Raw genomic sequence first — 22601 nt, forward strand, 5'->3', positions numbered from 1 at the left:
TCAAGAAAAGAACGCCAGTGCCCCAAGGACCTTACTGGAAGTCATGCGCGGGTCCGGCCGCAAACCGGAAAGTCAAGTCAGCAGCACCCACCACGACTTACTGAAGCCTCTTCCCAAATCTCGGCGGCGGCCCCTCCCCTTCCACAGGTTCAGGCCCCGCCCCCTCCCTCCCATTGGCTGGCTCTCCCCCTCCCTCGACCGCTCCGAAGACCCGGAGAAGCGGAGTCTTTCAAAGGCATCCTCGGGTCTCCCTCGCTGCGCATGCTCGCGGGAAGCCGGATTCCGGGTCCGGAGTTGGAGGCTCTAGGAGGCCGCGGCGCAGAACGCGGGGTCGAGCCGGCAGGGAGGCGCGCGCTCCGGGCGCGGCGCGCTCCCGAGGAGGGAGGCGTGGGGTCGGCCGGAGGTGGCGCGTGGCCGGGGTGGGGGTGGGGGGAGGGACGGGTGTCGGCGAGCGCGGCAAGCGGGTTCCGAGTGGGTGCAGGCGGCCTGGGCTGCCGGGGCCGACTCCTGGGTGGCTGTCGCCGCCGCGCCTGCTGCGAGATGGCGATCTTGGGCACGGAAGGGTGAGGGCGCCCGCCGGTGGAGGAGGCGCCGCTGCCGTGGCCGCCGGGCCGCCGGGAGCCGACGGCTTCGCGCCGGGTAAGGACGCCGCGGCGCTGGGCTAGGGGCGGGGGTCGCGGGCGGGACGGGGGCTCGGGGGGCGCGGGCCGGGAGCCTCCGCGGCGGTACCCTGAGCCCGGCACGGTCCGCCGCGGAGCGGGACCCTCGAGGGCAGTCGGGGGCCGTCCGCGCCGCCCTGGCTGCCGACTCCAGCCCGGGGGCTGGGAGTTTTCTGGGGTGGGGTCACGGGTCCTGCCCCGAGTTGGCCCTGGCACAGGCCTGAGCTAATCATACTGGAGCGGAGAAAAGTGTTTCCGTGACTCGGCAGCCGCAGTTCTCAAGCTTCCTTCCCTTCTTTCTACCTTCCCTTCCTTTCTCTAACACCTCTCCAAAAAAACCCTAATATATGGACTTACTCCCAGTGCCCTGACTTTCCTCGCAGTTCCACCGTCCCAAACCAAGGACTCCCCGCCTTAGAACGTCTTTTTCTGACATGTTTTTATCACTCCCGGTTCTTTACTGACTCTGCAGCCCCCCCCCCTCCCCCCCGCCCAACACAACCCCCACCTCCAGCTTTGTGACCTGGTAGGTCCCAGTGACCTTGCAGTTTTCACTAGTCCTTATCTAATGTGTGACTTGGACCTTCTCCTTTCATCCTTTAGACATTTAAAAATTTTTGTACTTTGCCCATTGCTTTTACAGGCTTTAAATGATTAGTCTTGTGCACAGCCCTTTCTTTGCTCCATCGATACGGAGTTGAGCCCCCTTTGCTCCCGCGATTATATGAAACCTTCATTACCAAAGAAGAGAAGTATCTGTTATTTTGACATTTTTACTCTTCCAGGATAAAATATTTTCCAGGGGCTTGATGTGGCTTTCTTTTTCTGTTTGATTGGTTTTTATCTTTTTGTGTAGCTAGTGTGCAAAATGTTGAGTTCCTGCCTTAAAATGTTGTTGGTAATAATAGTGTAAAAGGATAACGTCCAAAGTATCTTCCCCCTCTTTGGTTTCTTTTGCCTGAAATACCTGGTGTACAGTTGTATGCAGGTTTCTGCAAGAGTTCATGCTTATGTATAAACCCACTTTACCTGTCTCGTTAAGTCTCTGTATGTATTATGCAAGCGAAATGGACCTTTTAAAGAAGAAAAGCATTCTTTTATTTATGTGACTTGTTTTTACTCATAAAATAGATAATTATCGGTGGCTGAAATTATCACTTTTCATAAATGGTTAATATTTTTAAAATTGAATACTTAGTGGCCAAGTATTGGAAGCTCTTCAAATTGAGAAGTGTAAAGTATGTGGGGGAACAGATCTTTCTGAAGTGGCTTATTAACACTTTCAAATAGTTCTTCCCTTAAAATGCAGTTATATGACCTATAACATAAGGGCTTTGAAAAGCAGTAACTAAAGGTTATGTTTTTGGAAGCCTGGTATGATAGAGGATGTTGCATGTAAGGTCTCTGCCTTCAAGAGATAGTATTCTGCTTACCCCGCGAAGGCTGAAATTTCTTCTACTGCCTTACACAATTATTAAGCATCTGCTGCATGACTGTGATGGGTTTGGGGGAATATAAAGATGAGGGTGATAACAGTTTCTGCCCTCACAGACTAGTTAGGCAGGTAAGACTATACACAAATGCCTCATTTGTCTTTTAAGACATAGTTACGTTTCATACTGAATTCAGATTCAGAGGGGGTAGAGCTCACATCTCATAGGGGGGTTATTTCATAGAGCTTCTGGTTTTTGAAATCTTTGGTTTGAAGTATGACTATAGACTTTCGATAGGCTGGGAAAGGTAATCTAGGCAGAGAGAAGGGACTAAGAGAGCACAGAGTTCATACATTTAGGGAGAGGCAGGTATGTTTGGATGGAATATAACGTATTTGTACCAGTATAATGGGTGGTAAAGCTTAAAGTAAAAATTTGGACCAGTTTATGGATTGCTTTTAGTGCTGGGCTTATGACCTTGGATTTAGTAGGCGATGAGGGTTATACAGATGATTTTTGAGTTGGGAATGAAACGATTAAACCTTTGTTTTCAGAGGATTAATCTGGCAGCAGCTTGTAGTGTGAATTGAAGTAGAGGGAACCTGGAGGTAGAAAGACTTCTTTCTTCATTGCTGTGGTCATAGGTGTGAGGGTCTGAACTCTGGCGGCAGTAATAGGAATTGAGGAAGGAATGGAGGAAGGAAGCACAATAGACAGAATTTGATGATGAGAGAGAAAATGAAGAAAGTAAAAATAACTGAGATTCTGGTCCAGGTTGATGGGGAGAATAGTGGTCCATTTTGAGCAACATCGGTTGGAAGCTTTATCTTCAGCATATGTGTGTTACTTTACAGCGGTAGTTCTCAGCCTTTGGGGGATTAGTAACCCTTGGTGAAACTAAAGAAATCTGCTGGCCTGGAAAATTTCTATATGCACCTGTGCTTTGTGGATATAATTTTAGGGGAGTCTCTGGACCACCTAAATCTCATCCATGGAACCCAGTGGGTTGAAGCAGTGCTTAGAATTACTGGGGGCCTTTTAAAACTATTGAACCTTCAAATGCTTCCATTTACCAATAAGAACCTCTGCTGTAGAGACATATTGTATGTACACCTAGAGACAATATCTCCTTAGACTTGTGTTGTGGTTTACAGCTTACAGAGAATTTTGACTAACTTATCTTATTTGCTATTCTATTACAGACTAGTCCAAGAGGTTAAATGATTTGCCCCAAGCACTTCAGTTAGCAAGTGGGTAAAGCAGAATCAGGAGTTGATTGACAGTGATGGTTTTCTTGTATGGAGATATGTGCAACAGATTTACCATCAATTGGATGTAGTCACTGCCTTTAAGTGACCTCATCAGTAGGGACTACATGATCCTGGGAGGTTCCTTTCAGTTCTTAACATTTTGTGATTCTTGGGTTTTAGATTTTTATTGGACTATCTGTACCTTTCTTGTTTTCCATGTGCAGGAGAGCTGGTGAGGCTGAGGGATGAATTGGGTGTATGGAGAGCAGATAGAAATATCAACAGTCATGTTCTCATTTATTTCCTTTGTATCTCAGTTTGGGTTGGAGAGGTGGGGCTGGAGGGGAAGTAAGTGAAATAAGAAACTTTAAGAATTTTTATCTTCTCTATTCAGGTATTCCCTACTTGAAAATACTTCTTCATTCAGGAACCCTTTATCAAGTAAAAAGTAAAACTTTACAGAATAATGAAGTGCAGAGACCTAGTCAGTGAATTTTTTCATTGCATTAAGTAGCTAACTCTGCCTATTATGGTTAAAACGTAATTTGATTAGTAAACAGTTGACTTTTCTGCATCTATAGGATTGTCTTCCTGTTAGGGAACCAGAGCAAGTTATTACATAGTATCTGTTATAGCTCTAGAAAGTTTGATTCTGTAATTATTAGAAAGGCTAGGATCTTTTTTACTCTTTCTGTAAAAATATGATGTACTTATAACAAGCAGTGGAAGGCAATAAATTAGCCTTAATATTGGTTTTTGAAGTAACCAGTTATTAATACATAGTGGAGGGAAAATGTCTAACAAAAAGCACGTACATAGATGATTTTTTACTCTTTGCTGGCATTAAGAAGAATATCATATTTTATATATTACAGTATTTTACACTTTTTCAGCATGGTTGCATATACGTCATCATTTGATTCTCATGAAAATTGATCAGTAGGTGTGTAAGGAGATAATTCCTTTTTAGATGAAGACACTGAAGCTCAAAGAAATTAAAAAATGTAAAATTTCCAGGGTATATGGCTAGCAAGTGGCCAAAATTAGAACTAGAGCTAAAACCTATTTTTTTTTTGTTCCTGAGTCAGTATTCTTTTCCCACCAACTCTTCATCTAAAATGGGAATTTAACTGAAGGCTCTGTGTGAGAAGTTTGAATTTACCTGTTTGGAATCTGTGTTAAACTTTTTTACTGTGTAGATCTGAGCTTGTTTATTTCCTCCTCTGTGTGAAAATGGAAACCTCATTGTAGTGGCTCTCGGTAGGTAAATTTGAAAATTTTAAGTATTTATCACAGTTATCCTCCTATCAAGGAAAAAGCAAAAGGTGATTTCTTGTCTGAAAAAGTGCATTGGTGAAATGTAGGGATTAATATTGAAAATTTGTTGATTTTTTGAAAATTTGTTGATTTTGAAAATTTGTTGATTTTTAATTCAGGTGTTTTTACAGATGAAGTTTGTTCGTTTATAAAAGTTTTGTCTATGAAAATTTGTATTTTTGGAACAATCAGGATCTGATTTTCAAAAGTACATATCATGATATTCTGTGGTTTTTACCAGTACATAAAAAGCTTTATCATTTAAAAATAAATTTACCTTAAAAAGCTCTTAGTATACATTTTAAATTCATATGTTTAAATGACTTTTTTTGGGGTATATTTTGTAAAACCATTTGTCAGATAGTTCCTAAGGTATAAGAAAGACCAGCATCTGTCTTGATGTTCCTTAAATCATTTGTTCATAACCCATCGTGGTGTCCCTGCTGCCTGCCATCACACCCCTCCTTTTTTCCTGGGTTTTGAACAAATTAGGCAAAAAGACAAGGAACCAGGTGAGCATTGTTTTGGTTATTTATTGCTGTGTGACAAAAAAACCCTGAAACTAAGTGACTTAAAACAACCAGGATTTTTGGTTTTTTGTTTTGTTTTGTTTTTGGCTCACAGCTTTGCTTTCCTGGGCTGGGCGCATTTGGGCAGTTCTGCTGGTTTTGCTGGTGGTCACTTTAATAGCTGGCTTTCAGCTGCATGCTAGTCTTCTCTCTCTTTCTTTCTCTCTTTCTCTTACTCTTTCTCTTTTACCACATAGTCTTGTCTCAGGGCCACTTCTCTCCTTGTGGCCTTTCCAGAAGGATTGCTGGCCTTACATGGTGGCTTAGGGCTTCCAGGAGTGCAAAAACAGAGGCAACCAGGCCTTCTTAAGACATAGGCTTGGAACCAGCATAGCCTCATTTCTGCCACATTCTGTTGGTTAAAGCAAGTCACAGGTCCAGCCCAGATTCAAGGGAAAGGGACTAGACAAATATGTGAATCCCAGGATTACACCACACAGCTGTATTACCCCAAAATGGGGCTTCTGGAAAACTGTTTTGGAAGCTGAGACTTGAGCTGCCTGGAACTTTTAGTACTTTTGAGTCTAGGCCTGTTAGAGGGAAAGCTGAATCTAAAGTGCAAATGATAGCATGTTTGGCTTATTACACAAATAGGAATAGTCAGCACTCCTGGGGTAGAGAAGAAGAGAAAGTTTTGGGTCTCTGGGGTTTGACCTAGTATGCTACCATAATGCGGCAGGACTGACTTGCTGTACTTGAGGGCAAGAAAGTGCAGGACCCAGAGCCCAGGCTGCTCTGAAACGGTTCACTCTGGCCTTGACTAGCCTTGAGCAAACTGGTGCCTCACAAATAGTATTTTCTGTTTGCAGTGTCTGGGAAAGTTTGGGATTAAGCCACCCTTCCTTGGGGAAGAGTCATTATAGTGGAGAAAATATTCTTTCCTTGTGGAGACTGGAATGGAAGTCCTGTCTACTTAGCGAAATGTAAGGAATGAGGCAATGCTCATCCTTCCCAGGAACAGGTGGTTTCATTGATTGCTAGCTGGTGTTTTCTCACCTTATCGTTATCTCACTATCACTTTATCTCAGTAGTATCTTTTTTTTAGTTCAAGTTATATGCTGAGTAATGTTATGGCTAACTGTGGAATGAAGAAAATGTGTGTTTTATTGTTATTACATTATAGCTTCTGAGTGGAATAATGAATCAATATATTTCATTTAAAGAATTGAGGTGTAGATTTGGAGCATTTTTGAATTTTGAATAGATTAAAAGATGGGCCCCTGCCTCCTAGTGTAAATCTCTGCAAATTTCTGAATATAGTAGTATGTTGGCTGTTGCGGGCAGGACTTGGTGATTGAGTGTGCTGAGAAACATTTATATAAATAGGAGAGGCTGGGGCACAAAGAAAGGTGTAGATAGAGTTACCTTAAGGTGTTACTTCATGGCTCTCCTCCCTGCCCTAAATTACAGGAGTGGTTTAAAAATGTACTAGCATTAACAGAATTGTAGGTGTGATGCCTTTTTATTTAACTAAGGAAAACAAGATCTTTTGATAGCTGTTTAGTATACCCATAATTAGGACTACATAGGATGAGTAGAAGCGAACTGACTTGAGTCCTGACTTGAAGTAGGATATTCCTGTTAAACCTTAGCTCCAACTTGCCAAGATGAACTACTTTTTGTGTTTAGTTAGCGTGGGGAGGAGAATTAGTCAAATGAACTTGCTGTGTATAAATTAGGGCATACTTCATCTTAGAAGTAAATAAACTACATCGTTCTGCTCTTAAAGTTTAAGAATTAAAGGTATTCCCGCATGTGGGTCAAGAGCTGTAGCTTTAAAGTCAGGCACAGCTGACTTCTGTCAGTGGTGCTTAATAGCAGTGTTGCCTCAGTTTCTTCTTCTGTAAAAGGTAAAGAATATTTTCTGTACTGGATTTTTGTAAGGATTCATTGAAATAATGTTTTAAAGCAGAAAATGTGATCCCTTGGACATGAGCAGCCCTTAAATCATTTTTATTGCTCTTAATTCATTATTATTAACAAGTTGAAAGTTCAAACAAGTAGTCCAGTTTTCTGTGAGCCACTCTTTTCTCAAGGACAGATGTAGTTTAGTTTGGCAAGAGCAGAGGTGCATATCAAACCTCACCTCTTAGCTTAAAAAATAGGTTGCCGAAAGGTTAAGAATGACTCTGAGAAAGATACTGACTCAACATGGCTGCAGTTATCAGCTGGTGATGGTTTGGCTGTACAGTCTGGAAAAAAGAAATTGTTAACACCGTCATTGGATGAAATACAGGGTAGGTAAGTATTTGTCAGAGTGCAGTCCCTGCATCATAGTCATCTGGGATATTGGTTAAATGTGTGGATTCTTGAGTACTCTTCAAGATCTATGGTATGGTCCTTGATAGTGGAGTTCAGGAGTCTTCATTTTTAGTAAATACCTCATGATTTTATACACATTAGTTTGAGAACTGCTGGTATAAACTGAGTCGGTAATTTGGGGTTCTGGTGTTCTCTGAGACCATTTTTTAAGCTACACTGTTCAATAAATACACATGTATAATGTAAATACAAAGAGAGCTTAACATCTGAACCTTTCAGATATTTAAAGAGGCTTAAGATAATTGCCAAGGACTTGATCCAAACTATAGAAACCTGATACTTGGTGATAACAGTAAGAAGTAGGCAAGAGAAGTAACCCTGCAAGAGGCACCCATCAGGACTCCTTGTTCAAAAAATTACCCTATACTTCTACAAAATACATTTTTATGAATGAAGATGTTTCTTTTTAAAAAATGCTTTAGCTGAAACAGTTAAGTTAGATATTGGATTATTTATCCGATAATCTTATGCTTTTCACTTAGTTAAGATAAGCTACTCAGAAATTGAGATTTTGATTGAAGTGTGTCTAATTTGGTTGGATGGGGACCATGATCTGTCTCTTGTGGGGAAAAGCCATTGCTTAGAATAAGAATATTGATTTGAGAAGAAAGTCATAAGAGAAGGTTTAAATTTTAGCTCGATCAATCCAAAAGAAAAAAAGCAAAACCTTGAAGCTTATTTTCTCTAACTTTTGCTTAGGGCAGTGGTAGTGACAGCCTGCGTCTACGTCACTTTAACCCTCCTCAGTCCTGTGATCATATCTGTCATTGGAACAGTAGATCTTTAAATTGGGGCTGTACTTGGAAAAACTTAACCTATGTTTGTATCAACCTTATTTTTATTGTGTTAGTACATTTTGTGGTAAAAAAAAAAACATGCTAAACCCATGATTCTTTCTAAATTTGGGTAGAAAGGATTACTTGGCATTTGTTTGAGGAGCCTTGTGTTTTTGTTTGTTTTCCCTGACTGTGGCCAGTTCTTTGGGAAGAAAAGCAACAATAAACTCAGCTCTTTTTGTCCTTTGAGCTGTGAAATATGGTGTTGATGTTTAGATATGAATACCCAGAATGGAAAGTATACATCATACTCAGGAATTTCATTGTTCTACATTAAAATGTTGGGTAATTATAATTTGTTTTAAAACTTTCTTTGTGATTTAATTTTCCTGTGAACTATTAGCTGTTTAAGAGCTTAGGCCTTCAAGTAAGACAAGCCTAGACTTGATTTCTGGCACTTACTTATTGGCTAAGTGATCCTGGTAAAGGTAACCTTAGATTAAGCCCTAGTTTTATCATATGTAAAGTGGATATTCACATGTAAAATGGTAATAATAATACGTATTCATAGATTTATTGCATGGCTTAAACCTAACACTTAGTAGTGAGTAAATAGTCACTAGGATGGGTTTATAATACCTTGTTTTTGGTGTCAGATGTGTTACAGAAATAATTCTTTTTTAAAATTTTAGAAACGTAATACACTCCATATTTTGTGTGACATAAAACCCCAATGAAGTCTTAGGGCAGCACTCTATACTTTCCTTGGCAATTGTTTAATTATGGATAAATAGGGACAATAAATAGTCACACATCTGTTCAGATGTTGCTGCCAAATGAATTCAGGTCAGTTCAGTTTTTGTCACCATATGAGTTAAGAAGGAGCTTTAAGTTTGTATAGTTTTTGGAGTTTTGGATTTGTGGATTGTGTCCCTGTGTTTTAAACTTGAGAAGAATTACATTATTCTAGGAATAAAGTCTTAGCTGTTTAACTGATTATCTCATTTTGGAAAGTTTCTGTGTATTTTGGATTCTAATATTTTCCTCTAAGAATGGGGATATCTGAAAGTTCATACTTAGCAGCCTGCTTTAAAATGTTTAGGAAGAGTATTTGTAAATAGTAAATTAACATTGTGTTCTGTTACTGGAGTAGCTTTAAAATATCTTGAAATTGTGTATTTACAACAAAGAATTTAGCAGTACTATACTCCTCTCAAGTGTTTAAATGTAATTTTTTTTTAACATCTTTATTGGAGTATAATTGCTTTATAGTGGTGTGTTAGTTTCTGCTTTATAACAAAGTGAATCAGCTATACATGTACATATATCCCCATATCTCCTCCCTCTTGCGTCTCCCTCCCATCCTTCCTGTCCCACCCTCCCTATCCCACCCTCCCTATCCCACCCCTCTAGGTGGTCACAAAGGACCGAGCTGATCTCCCCGTGCAATCCAGCTGCTTCCCGCTAGCTATCTGTTTTACACTTGGTAGTGTGTATATGTCCATGCCGCTCTCTCACTTCGTCCCAGCTTGCCCTTCCCCCTCCCCGTGTCCTCAAGTCCATTCTCTATGTCTGCGTCTTTATTCCTGTCCTGCCCCTAGGTTCTTCAGAACCATTTTTTTTTTTTAGATTCCATATATATGTGTTAGCATACGGTATTTATTTTTCTCTTTCTGACTTACTTCACTCTGTATGACAGTCCCTAGGTCCATCCACCTCACTACAGATAACTCAATTTTGTTTCTTTTTATGGCTGAGTAATATTCCATTGTATATACGTGCCACATCTTCTTTATCCATTCATGTGTCGATGGACACTTAGGTTGCTTCCATGTTCTGGCTATTGTAAATAAAGCTGCAGTGAACATTGTGGTACATGACTCTTTTTGAATTATGGTTTTCTCAGGGTATATGCCCAGTAGTGGGATTGCTGGGTCATATGGTAGTTCTATTTTTAGTTTTTTAAGGAACCTCCATACTGTTCTCCATAGTGGCTGTATCAATTTACATTCCCACCAACAGTGCAAGAGAGTTCCCTTTTCTCCACACCCTCTCCAGCATTTATTATTTGTAGATTTTTTGATGATGGCCATTCTGACTGGTGTGAGGTGATACCTCATTGTAGTTTTGATTTGCATTTCTCTAATGATTAATGATGTTGAGCATTCTTTCATGTGTTTGTTGGCAATCTGTATATCGTCTCTGGAGAAATGTCTATTTAGGTCTTCTGCTCATTTATGGATTGGGTTGTTCTTTTGATACTGAGCTGCATGAGCTGCTTGTAAATTTTGGAGATTAATCCTTTGTCAGTTGTTTCATTTGCAAATATTTTCTCCTATTCTGAGGGTTGTCTTTTCATCTTGTTTATGATTTCCTTTGCTGTGCAAAAGCTTTTAAGTTTCATTAGGTTCCATTTGTTTATTTATCTTTTTATTTCCATTTCTCTAGGAGGGGGGTCAAAAAGGATCTTGCTGTGATTTATGTCATAGAGTGTTCTGCCTGTGTTTTCCTCTAAGAGTTTTATAGTGTCTGGCCTTACATTTAGGTCTTTAATCCTAAATGTGATTTTCATCTGATTCTTACTGTGGATGTGGGGAGTTTGCTCTGTATCATTTTGCAGCATGGGCATGTGATGGAAGTGCTTCTTAACCTGCTGTCCTCTATATTGTTGTGGAAGTATGGTAGAAAAATGTTGGAGTTTCTCAGAGTAATTGAGAGTGTGACTGGGGTGGTGGTGGTGATGGGAGGGTGTTAGGAAGTTATCAGTTATTGGGCACTTTCTATATTCCATTCTAGAAACAGTTCTGATTTCCTAGAGTTAATGTTAACACTTCTTTTCCCCTTCACAAAACTGAGTTGGTATCTTCATTTTACAGTAAGAAAACAGACTCAGAGAGGTTAAATACACGTGAATAGTAGAATTGAAGTTTGGACCTAGGTTTGTTCAACTCTCTTACATTACCCAACATGCTCTTCTCACACTAGAGATTGGCACTTTGGAATTGAAGAGTTAGCAAATCTCCATGGCTACTTAAATGCTGGAAAATTAGAAGCCTTAATATATTTAGAAACAATCAGGACATGTTTTGAGGCGAATGTAACTTTGGGTCATGCTATCCTAGTGACCAGTGCAGTGTAGAAGAGTACTGGCCTTGTCAGCAGACCCAGGTTTGGCCTGACATTAAGAAGCTTTGTGTCCCTCAGTGAGTCTCTTAATCAGCTCTCAGCCTCAGCTTCAGCTCTAATTCATGACTCTGTGCTTTCTGCTGCTTCATGAGATGTAGCAAATACTATGTATTTGAAGAATACCAAACCTTTAAAATTTTTGGATTTGAAGGAAAAAAGTCTGGTAAGCACGTATTATATTATTAAATACCACACTTTGAAACAAATGACAGATTATTTATGGAAATGTTTGTGTCATTTTGAAATATGAGATGTTACATGATGTAATTACATGAAATTTAATCTTTGCAGAGTGAGAATGTTATGTTGCCCTGGATGTTTTTCCCAGAATACATGGAAATGATTTATTAAACACAGCCTGAGTAGCCTACCTTCTTCATTGTTAGTGTGTTTATGCTTTTACACATTCGCTGTTTTAGATTACTTTCTCAACCTTCAGGAAAAATGTTTTCAATGACCTAGCTTACAAGCCCCACAAAACCACCCTACTCTGAAGTTGCTTAAGTGATAAAAGAATAGGAACATCAGATTGGTACAGCAAACTGCTTATTTTAAGGTTTGGGTTTAGCTCAGCATTTCTTTTTTATATTCTGTTTTTGTAGCGCAAATGTAGTGAAAAGAGCATTGGCTTTGATCCCAGGAGATCTGGGTTCAAAATCCTGACTTTCACCAGTTTTGTGACCTTGGGCCATTTACTTGAATTCCTGAAACCTCATTTTTCTTACTTGTTAGTAGAAATAATGACTCTGAAGGGTGATTGATAACATTAGAAAGAGTTTTTTTTGGCACTGTGACTGCCAAATAATAGGAGCCTAATAAATGGTCACTGTGATTGTTACTATTTTTGGAGTCAGAGACCTGATTCAGATTCCAGGTTTAAGATTGGCCATGTTTCTGTGTCACTTAGGCACCGCACGTAAGTGCTGCCAGTCCCAGGTAGTGACGCTCTGTCGTCTTATTCTTCTGCTTAGGGAGTATTTACGCAGCTCTTTTTACATATTAACTTAAGTTGATTCTATAGGTCTGGAACTCAAGTTTTTAGATGCTGTTATTTGATTTTTCTTTTTAATTGACATTGTATAAGCACCACAGGAATGGGAAACCTGCCTTCTACTGATACTTGCTAAGGTATGGGGAAAATGACCAACTGCAAACATTTTCTGCTTGAAAAGCTTTGGTAATTTGCCATTATAAACATAATATTGTATATTATAAGAAATTGAGAAATTATAGCAAATTAGAAAAGAAACGATTTCATTCTCATTTTGGTATAGTTTACTTTTGTTGATGGAAATACATTTTAGTATCAATTCTTTTAAAACAGAGAAATAGGAATTATCTCTCTAAATTAAGAATAATTATGAAAAAGTTAGTCAATGAATAAGTAAAAATGTAATTTTTTTTTTTTTTTTTTTTATGACCTGAGGAAGGAAGGGGATGGAGCAGAGAGGGAAGGAAAGATTCCTGTGATAAAAGACACGGTGATAGTGCCATAGTCCTGTGTTTTTGTTTTGTTTTTAAGGACCATAACTGTTTAGCTTGAAAATTAGAATAGTTGCTGCTAAATTTGATGAATATATTTTCTTCTTCATTAATGTTTTCTAGTAAATAAAGTACAAGCATTTTTTTTATATCCTTTACTTGAAGTGGAGGAAAACTATTCATTTCATTTTTTGGAAAGTTGGTATAAGTTATTCCATTATATTTTTAAAAGGCGCATTTTATGGAGCAACATCACCATCTTGTGGCCTTCTAGAAAATTGTTGCCAAAGGTATGTTGTAAAAACTACAAGCGTAAATTAAATTGTTCTCTGAGGTTGGCCAAGGGCTCAATCAGATTTGTATTCAGCAGTTCTTACTGTAAATGGGAGGTGGGAGTTAGAAAATAAAATGATTTGTACACCAGAATTTCAACTTTGTAAAAAAAAAAATCTGTATTGGAGGAAAATAATGGTACAAAACTGGAAACAGTTGTGAGTTAGGTTGATGCAAAGATTGTGGATGGTTGTTAGTCTCACGTTTTCATGAAATATGCAGTGTTTATAGTCAAGCAGTTCTAAGCTAGAAAATCTCAGTATGTTCTGTCCTCCATTTCTTAATCAATAGGATTACCAAGACCCAGAGTTTAGATGCCCTGTCTCAATTCAGCCATTCAGTGAGACTGTTATCTAGAGTAGTGTTTTCCAAGCTGGTGACTCTTGGAGGAATATTTTCTACATGAATTTTTACACTTTTTTCCTTCATCTTGATGGTAGTTTTTTTTTTTTTTAAGATTTTTTTTTTTAAGCATTTCACTTTTATTTATTTTATTTTTTTATTTTATTATTTATTTTTGGCTGTGTTGGGTCTTCGTTTCTGTTTGAGGGCTTTCTCTCGTTGCGGCAAGCGGGGGCCACTCTTCATCGCGATGCGCGGGCCTCTCACTATCGCGGCCTCTCTTGTTGCGGAGCGCAGGCTCAGTAGTTGTGGCACACGGGCTTAGTTGCTCCGCGGCATGTGGGATCTTCCCAGACCAGGGCTCAAACCCGTGTCCCCTGCATTGGCAGGCAGATTCCCAACCACTGCGCCACCAGGGAAGCCCTTGATGGTAGTTTTAAAAGAAAAAAAAAAAAAATCAATTTGAGAAGTACCGTAGTTCATTTAAAAGAGCACCTAAAATCTAAATGAGGCTATTTGGTTTTAAGCCTGTGTTTACTTAGTTGTTTTTAAGATTCAAATCGTTGACAACAAGTATCCAAATATAATCATCTAAATAGTATTAAACACTCCTGTGTGCCAGGCTTTGAGGGAGACATGGTGGATACAATGGCCAATGGCCAGGATTTGTCCTGCATGCTTGGAATTTATAGTCTAGAATGCAGTGAGAAAAATAAAGCTATTTTGATGAACACAAAAGTTGGAAGTCAGGGACTCTGGGAAAAAATAGCTATAACTTATGGCAAATACTCATATTTACCATGTGTTAGGCACCATGCAAAGTGCTTTTGGTACTTTTTCTCAGTGTCAACAATTTATTTTGGAATTTTGCTTTCATTTTTGCATATGCACACAAATATGTATTTGTGGAAGGTCTGAAACACCTCTGTGGACAGTACAAGTGGTTTGGCTCTTAATGGGTTTGGTAGGCTTTTGTGCCTTGGTCTTGGTATCTTACCACCATTTATAACATTTCTGTTGGGAAAATCTGTACTGTGTTCTAAGTAGCCGTCTTTCCCCCAGACTTTGAGAGTCCAATTGATGTATAATTTGGGGATTAACTTATGACTTCTGAATTATTTTGAATATTTAGTTAGGGACAGAAAGTGTCCAAGTTTAATGAGCTTTTCTCTTGTATATATACTGTTGGACATTTGAGTATTTAATAAGTCAAATGAACATTTTAGGTAACATTTATCCTTTACTTTTGTATTGGACATTTTTGTATTGAGCCTTTATTGTGGGCTGTGGAGATAAAGTCACATTGGTAAGGTGGACATGGACTTGACGCTCAGAATTATCAGAGCAAAGATGGGAGAGGGTATAGGTGGTTTATCCGACCTGTATAGGATTTTCTTTACAATATTTTAAAGTTTTAGTTCTGTGCTATATAGGTACACTTTTTTTTTTTTTACCATAACTACTCTAACCATTTCTACAGGTTAAATGTTTTATTGATTGTGAATCTTCATTTAACACACATTTTTTAAGTATATAGTAAGGGCTGAGCAGTGGGCTAGGGGCTGGAGTTATAAAGATGAGTAGTAATAAAGAGATTTCTGGTGTGATGGGGGAGATAAAGAAATAACATGGTTATAGTGCTATGTTTGCTTGAGCTGAATCTTTAGGGATGATTAGAAATTAGGTAGATGAGCAGTGGGAATAACATGTAGGAAGTCATGGGTGCCTAGATGTGTATGTGAGAATCACCTGGGGCCCCTGGTGGAGTCCCCAGGTAATTCTGACATGCAGCCAGGTTGAGGAAAACTGGTAGTGGATTAGAAATATGTGTCATTAGTGAGCTTTGGGTAAAGAGCTTTTTTGGAGAATACCAGTTATTTTATTTTCTCTAGCTGAATTTTAATGAACGAAGGTGGCAGAGAGTGTGTGTGTACGTAATGCGTCTGAATAACCAGAAGTAGTTTGGTAGTAGCTAGAGTATGCCTTTTTCTCTTCTGGATCCTATGTTCTAAACAGCTCTAACATGTCTTTGCTTCTAAACGTGAACTATAAAGGTGAGTTGGAAAAAAAATCACACATCTGTGGGGATTGGTGCTGCTACTGACCTGGGCCCAAGTCTCTGCTCTGTCTGCCTTGAATTCCTTACCTACCACATCCCTGTTAAAACAGGGAATTTGGTCTATGTTTACTGACCATTGTATTCCCAATGCCTCCTTCACCAAAGGAATTGGCAGGTAAAACCTCCTTAACTTGCTTTCCAGACAATTTTAGAGGTATCTGCACTTTCACTCATTCTTTTCTCTTTCTAGTCTCAGTGTAAGAACTATCTCTGTACCTCTGCATTAAATCTCAACCAACCCTGACTTCTCAGAGATCTTGTCTTAGTAATCATTGTCTTTTCTGTGACGTCAGCTGCTTGCTGCCTGAAAGCATGTTCGTCTCTTCTGTCTTCAAAAACAAACCTATGTACACCTCCCTTTAAGGCTATATCTCTTTTCCTATACAGTCATACATCTGAACAGAGGTTTCTGGCTGTTCATTTACTTCTGAAGCCTCTGGCCTCTGGGCCCCTACCACTCCATTAAAATTGCTCTTGCTAAGGGCCTGGTAACCTCCATACAGTCCAATAAACAGTTTTCTCTTTTTACTGATCTTACTGGGGTACTTGGTGGGCCTAGCCACTCTTCTTTTCCTTGAAATTCTTTCTTGAAGTTTTCTTCAGCCCTGTGCATGGTCCTCATCTACTGTTCGGCATTTCAGTATTGCTCTTCCCTGCTAATTGTATGCAATAGGCCTTTCCTGGATGAAAGACCACCTGTCGCAGCAGGTGGCTTCAGTTCACTCTTGCAGTTCACTTTTGAACTCTGCTTACCTTTACCTCCAGTATCTATTTTCTGAGCTCTGTTTTAGTCAGTCAGTAATACTTTTGGGGGGCCTTTCCTCGGCCAGACTTTAGCCTGGGTTCCGGGAATGAATAAGATGGAGTCGCTGCCCTTGGAGGTCGGTGTGGGGTTGGAGACAGAAGTAAGAGGATAAGATAACTGAACATTGAGAATGATGAAACAGGGTGAGGTGGTAGAGTTGAAGGAGTGAGGCTTTGGCTGTGCCTGTGCTGACTAGAGATTCTTTCTGAACAGATCATACTTGAGTGGAGCCCTAAGGCTGAGAAGGTAGCCAAGGGACTGTCAGATGGAGCAGTGAAAACAAAGGTCCCTCAGCAGCACAAGGTATTCAGGTTAGGGATGGCAGGAATGCCAGTGAGAGAGAAAAGAGGGGAGGAGAGAGGTAAGAAATGTAGGGGCAGCAGGTCACATGGGGCCATGTATGAGTTTGGATTTATTGTAGTTAAAATGAGAGAGCATTGGGTGTGAAACAGTTTTTGTGACGCGTACTGTTTTGGAAAGCCCACTCCGACCGCTGATAGAGGATGGATATGGTGTGGGAGTAGGAGTCGAGAGGTGGTGGGGGCAGGGAGACCATGTGCCTGTAGTTACGAAGGTTGGAGAAGAGGGTTGTGTTGGGGATGGTGAGAAGTACTCTCCCTTGCTTTTATCCCTGCATCTGACTAGTCCACCAGTTACAGATTCTGGTCCTTAATATCTCTGCTTCTTCCTCTATCTCAGGCCATTTCCAGCCTAGCCCACTTTCAGGAGTTTTTCCGAAATGTAAGTATGTTCCTTCCCTGCTGAAAATGCATTGTCTCTCTGTGGCTTTCTTAGTGCTCCTCATGGTGCAGCTTCTTTCTGCTTTAAGCTTTCATCTCTTGCAGCTCTCTCTCCACATGCTTCCCTGAGCAGAACTACTTGTGTTTTTGCTGCCCATATTGGTGGTCTCTCACTTCTCTGAGCACAGAAGGTCTCGATAGCACTTCTTTCCTCTCACGTTTACAGCGCCTATGCAGGAGTCCTCCACAACTCATGTCAACTGTTACCATCTCTCAGAAGCCTTTCCTGACACCTCTTTACCTGTCCCACAAAATCTGATTTAGATGCTCCTTTTCTGTACTACTGTAGTATTGTCTGCATAGCCCTGTCAGTGAGCTTGAAGCTGCTGATTTCCTTGTCTGTTTCCACTGCTAAATTATAGACTCACTGAGGGCAAAGAGGATATTTTAGATCTTTTTTGTATTCCTAGTGTTTAACACACTACCTGAGAACATGCTGAATGACTTAAATCAGAAAAAGTGTTAAAAGAAATGCCTGTTATCTACTTTGTTTATTGATCAGCTCTTTTTTGCCCCATGGTAAATTGATTCTCTTTTACTGGAAAGATTAGAGGCTTGAGTCAGGATTTCACAGGGAGTGCATGGAGGCCCAGTCTGTTTATTGAGTGCATCCTTGTCTGATGGTGCGGAGAGGTCCAGGAGAGAATGGGTATGAGGTGGCCACTGTTTGGTCATGGAAGAGGAGTGGAGATAATTTCAGCAGAGAGGTGAGACGGCAACCAAATTGCATGGGTGGAGGAGTGAGTAGGAGGTGAAAAAGAAGTTCGGCTTTTCTTTCTTTTTTTTTTTTTAATTGCTCGTTTTGTCTTCTTGTTGTTTTTTAATAATACACAAACCCCAAGTCTGTTTTGTGGCCAAAAAGAAGAGGGTATAAATGTGGGGAGGGAGTATATCTTGGAGGTGAAAGTTGTGTAGGTACTCGGTCACTTCGGAAAGTAGGAGGGTATACTTCATTTTCAGAGACTTATACTAGGACAGGGTTATGTAGTATATTTTTATAAGAATCTCCATCAGAAATTATTTAAAATAAGGTAGATGGCATGAGTGTCTCAGAAGGCTGAAGTGTTAGGTTTCTAAGTAACCTCCGTATTCAGAAAAATTAGCTGATAAAATTGAAATATAGTAAGACTGTGTTTTTCTATAAATGCTTTATTTTTCATTCTCATATTGAATATTGTTTTTTCATGTTATATTCTTAATAATTTAGCATTTATACAGCACTTTATAATTCACAAACTGCTTATATGATACTGATTTCTTCTAAGACATCTGCTGCTGTGAGAGGTTAAGTTACTTGTCCAGGGTCTTGTCAATTTATTTATTAAGCATTTGTGTGCCAGGGAGTTTTCTTAGCGATTTGTCAATATTAACTCATTTAATTCTCTTAATAACTCTGTGAGGTAGGTACTATTGTCTTTGTCATTTTATAGATATAAAAACTGAGGCACTGGGACTTCCCTGGTGGCGCAGTGCTTAAGAATCCGCCTGCCAATGCAGGGGACACGGGTTCGAGCCCTGGTCCGGGAAGATCCCACATGCCGCGGAGCACTAAGCCCGTGCGCCACAACTACTGAGCCTGCGCTCTAGAGCCTGTGAGCCACAGCTACTGAGCCTGCGTGCTGCAACTACGGAAGCCCGTGCACCTAGAGCCCGTGCTCCGCAACAAGAGAAGCCACTGCAATGAGAAGCCCGCACACCGCAAGAAGAGTAACCCCCACTCGCCCAACTAGAGAAAGCCCACGCGCGGCAATGAAGACTCAACGCAGCCAAAAAATAAATAAAATTAGAAAAAAAGCAACAAACAAACAAAAAAACCCTGAGGCACTGTGGGGTAAAGGAGCTTGCCAGTAGTGGAACTGGGATTTGAACCTAGGCAGTCTGGCTGCAGAATTTACTCTCTCAACCACTGTTATGCTGCCTCTTAGTAAATGTGGGAGCAGAAGTTCAAATCCAGATTCACACTGGACTCTGGCACATGATAGTTTCTTCTTTTCAATTATTTGTTACTACCCCCACCCCACCTGTCAGCCAGGCTGCAGATCTTCTATAAGCAAAAGCTTACTTGTTGACAGGATCTGACTTGGGTTTCTTGTAATTTCTAACATTACTAGGTGTTGAGAGTTTTATATTAACTTTGCAGTAAATGTAATTTTTTAAAATTTGCCAACCTCTGACTTGGAAAAGAGCAAAAACCCTACTTCTGTCAGCTGAGGATAGAAGTATCTTTGATATTTGATCTCTGGACTGGCCTTTACTTTGGTATGTTGTAGTTACTGCTAGCTTAGCCTCCAGTCCTCTGTCCAAAGTCTATTATTAATTATTTATTGCTTTTCTGGGAAGGAACTTGCATTCTGTATGGACAAGAAGACCTTGTAAATTTTGCTGGCTTGAAGTTCACATGAAACACGTTTTATTTGAAAGGGTGGGTTGTTCATTTTGCTTTGGGTAGGTAATTGTAACTATTATTAATTGGGGGCAAGCACCTTGATAGGAAAATCAGAGCAAGTTAAGTTGCTCTGATTGTGTTTTGTGCTGTGACTGGAGCCTTACTGTGATGGAAAGCTGTTTTAAGGCAAAGAAGTAGATATAATTTAAAGTACCCAGAATCAAGAATTACCTTGGTTAGAATTAACGAGAATGAGGAAGAGAACTGAGTAAGTAGCTTGACCAGCTACTGGATGTGAATTTTTAGTGAATAAATAAATTGCAGGAAATAAACTAGGAAATAAATTGAAGGGAATTAATGGGCAGCGGGTATAAGGGTGTGTGCCATGATAATTTGAGGAGGCATAAGGTTAAATTCAGCAAGGCTTTTGACTGTTACAGCAAGGGGCATGCAGTAACAATACAAATGTTTGTAGATTTGAGAAAGGAAAAGAAATTTGTTTTAATTGTGTAACTGATAGTTTAAGAGCAGATTGATTACACAGAATAATTTTGAGAGCAAGGTGGTCACATAGTTTGGAAATGGTTAAAATTGGCAGTTAAAAGGGAATCTATAGATGGATCAAGATTTAGTGCTTAAAAAATTAAAATTGTGATGTGTATGGTGCATTTCAGTGTAAGATTTTTTTGCTTATTAGCTTGAGGTGGCAGCAGATACATTTTTTTAAAAAATTAATTAATTAATTTATTTATTTTTGGCTGTGTTGGGTCTTCGTTTCTGTGCGAGGGCTTTCCCTAGTTGCGGCGAGCAGGGGCCACTCTTCATCGCGATGCGCGGGCCTCTCACTGTCGCGGCCTCTCTTGTTGCGGAGCACAGGCTCCAGACGCGCAGGCTCAGTAGTTGTGGCTCACGGGCCTAGTTGCTCCGCGGCATGTGGGATCTTCCCAGACCAGGTCTCGAACCCGTGTCCCCTGCATTGGCAGGCAGATTCTCAATCACTGTGCCACCAGGGAAGCCCAGATACATATATTAATGAGAGGCAAATTTTGAGACAAGTTAACTGTAAAGCAGACTTTCCACGTAATAGTTTGAGAGGAATAACACTTAAAAATAAAATAATACGATTGATTATAAACTCATCGGACACAAGAAAGTGAGATAGGTAAAGACTAGGAAGAGAATGAACTTACGAAAGGGGAGATATGAGATACATCTGAAAAAGAAAAGTCAAGGAAAGAGGCCTAGATTTGTGTTGCTGGAAAAGTAGAGGTAAAAATTGGAAGATGATTGAAAACAGAACCAGAAGGCTTGGGGAAAATTCATATATTTATTTACCTTCTCTGGTTGAAAATCTGAAACTGGGTGGAGATAAATAATAAGAGTTGGATATTAATACTGACTTAGGAAATTTGGCATTTTGAAGATAAATACATTTTCCTCATAAAAAATACTTCCTGAGTTCTTCCCATAAACTGGCATATATTGTGCACTAAAAGGAACTTTGAAATTCACTGAAAGTACAGAAAGATGGAGGAGAGAAAGTTGTGGTTATTAGATCCTATGATTAGATAGGCATTTTTACATGAGAATAAACACCCAGACTATAGTTGGAGGATAAAAAGTACCTGTGGATGCCTGTCTTCATTTGTCCTTTGTCTGGTAGGTACTGCAAGTGCTCTTCAAGTCACTGGAATGGCACAGTTTAAAAGTGTTATTCCTTTTCACCCAGTGGCACTTGTAAATTATCAGGAGGGTAAAATTCCTAGGTTTTGTATTAAGAGGATTAACCAGTGAAGTTTATACAGAGAGGTCAGTGTGGACAAGTAAACTTTTTAAGAAATCACCTAGCTTCTATCCCAAACAATTAAAAGTATGTATTGAGACCTTAGCACCAAGTTGATTTGAAGGTAGAGGAAAAGGCACAGTGGTTGAGAGATCCTGGTAAGAAAAGCCCCATGGGAGACAGAGTAGGAATTAAAAATAATGTTAATGTTACAGTATTAAAATTTGAAATGGTTGTACGTAGCCTACTTCCTTGAGATGGGAATGTGAAAATTTGGAACTGTGAAGTGCTGTGCAGGCATAAACTAGGGATGGTATTGCCACTAGGTGCTACTAGGACAGAGGAGAGCTGGGGGGACTGAAGGCAGACAGAATCTGAAGAGAGAGTGCAGCGCTGGAGATAACTGCTCGGAGATGCTGAGCAGAGTCACGCCTTCAGGTCCAGCGTGGGGTCATCCCTGCTAGTCAGTGGAATGGAAGTGCACAAGATACAGTATTGGCACAGATGCGGAGACTGGAGTGAGGGTGACTGCACGAGGTGAGGAAGAACAGTTGGACTGTTTGGAGGCTATGCAGGAAGTTGGAAGTGTCTTCAAATCTGTAGGATACCAGAGTGGTGATTATTTGGAGAGTTTGGTAAAAGTAAACAATTCTGAGGTTTAAAGGCATTGGGTATTGAGAAAGTTTTTGCTCTTTCCTCTTCCCTTCTCCCTACACGTAGTCCCCAGGGTTGTGAAATTGAGGCCTAATGATGAGTAGTCCCTATAAAATTGATTTTTCCTTTCTGAATATTTAGGTCATATAGAAATTGTAAAATCTAACAGAATTATACTTTATTATAACAGGATTCCACTAGAAAAATATCCTTGAGATACATCCAAAAAGCTGTCTATGCAGTTAGAGCCATTACATTGTTTACTAAGGTTACCCTTAGTAAAAGATCTCAGCGTGCCCAGGAATGAGAGGTTCCCAAGAAGCAGAACTCAAAACCTAGATGGTCCTGTGCAAATCTGGATGAGTTGTTTACTGTCCTGTTTTAT

At 40.0% G+C, this 22601-nt stretch overlaps 1 protein-coding gene across 2 annotated transcripts in view; it reads left to right on the top strand.

Annotated features, from left to right (window-relative positions):
- Positions 1-257: 257 nt before the first annotated feature.
- Positions 258-22601, top strand: part of WWP1 (WW domain containing E3 ubiquitin protein ligase 1) — a 114328-nt gene continuing 91984 nt past the window's right edge. For both annotated transcript variants that reach the window (XM_061172200.1, XM_061172201.1), the window contains exon 1: positions 258-639. The gene's annotated coding sequence lies outside the window, so the exon portion shown is untranslated. The remainder of the gene's footprint in view (positions 640-22601) is intronic.

The sequence above is a fragment of the Eubalaena glacialis genome, chromosome 17 (genome assembly GCF_028564815.1).
Source record: "Eubalaena glacialis isolate mEubGla1 chromosome 17, mEubGla1.1.hap2.+ XY, whole genome shotgun sequence".
NCBI classification, from domain to species: domain Eukaryota; kingdom Metazoa; phylum Chordata; class Mammalia; order Artiodactyla; family Balaenidae; genus Eubalaena; species Eubalaena glacialis.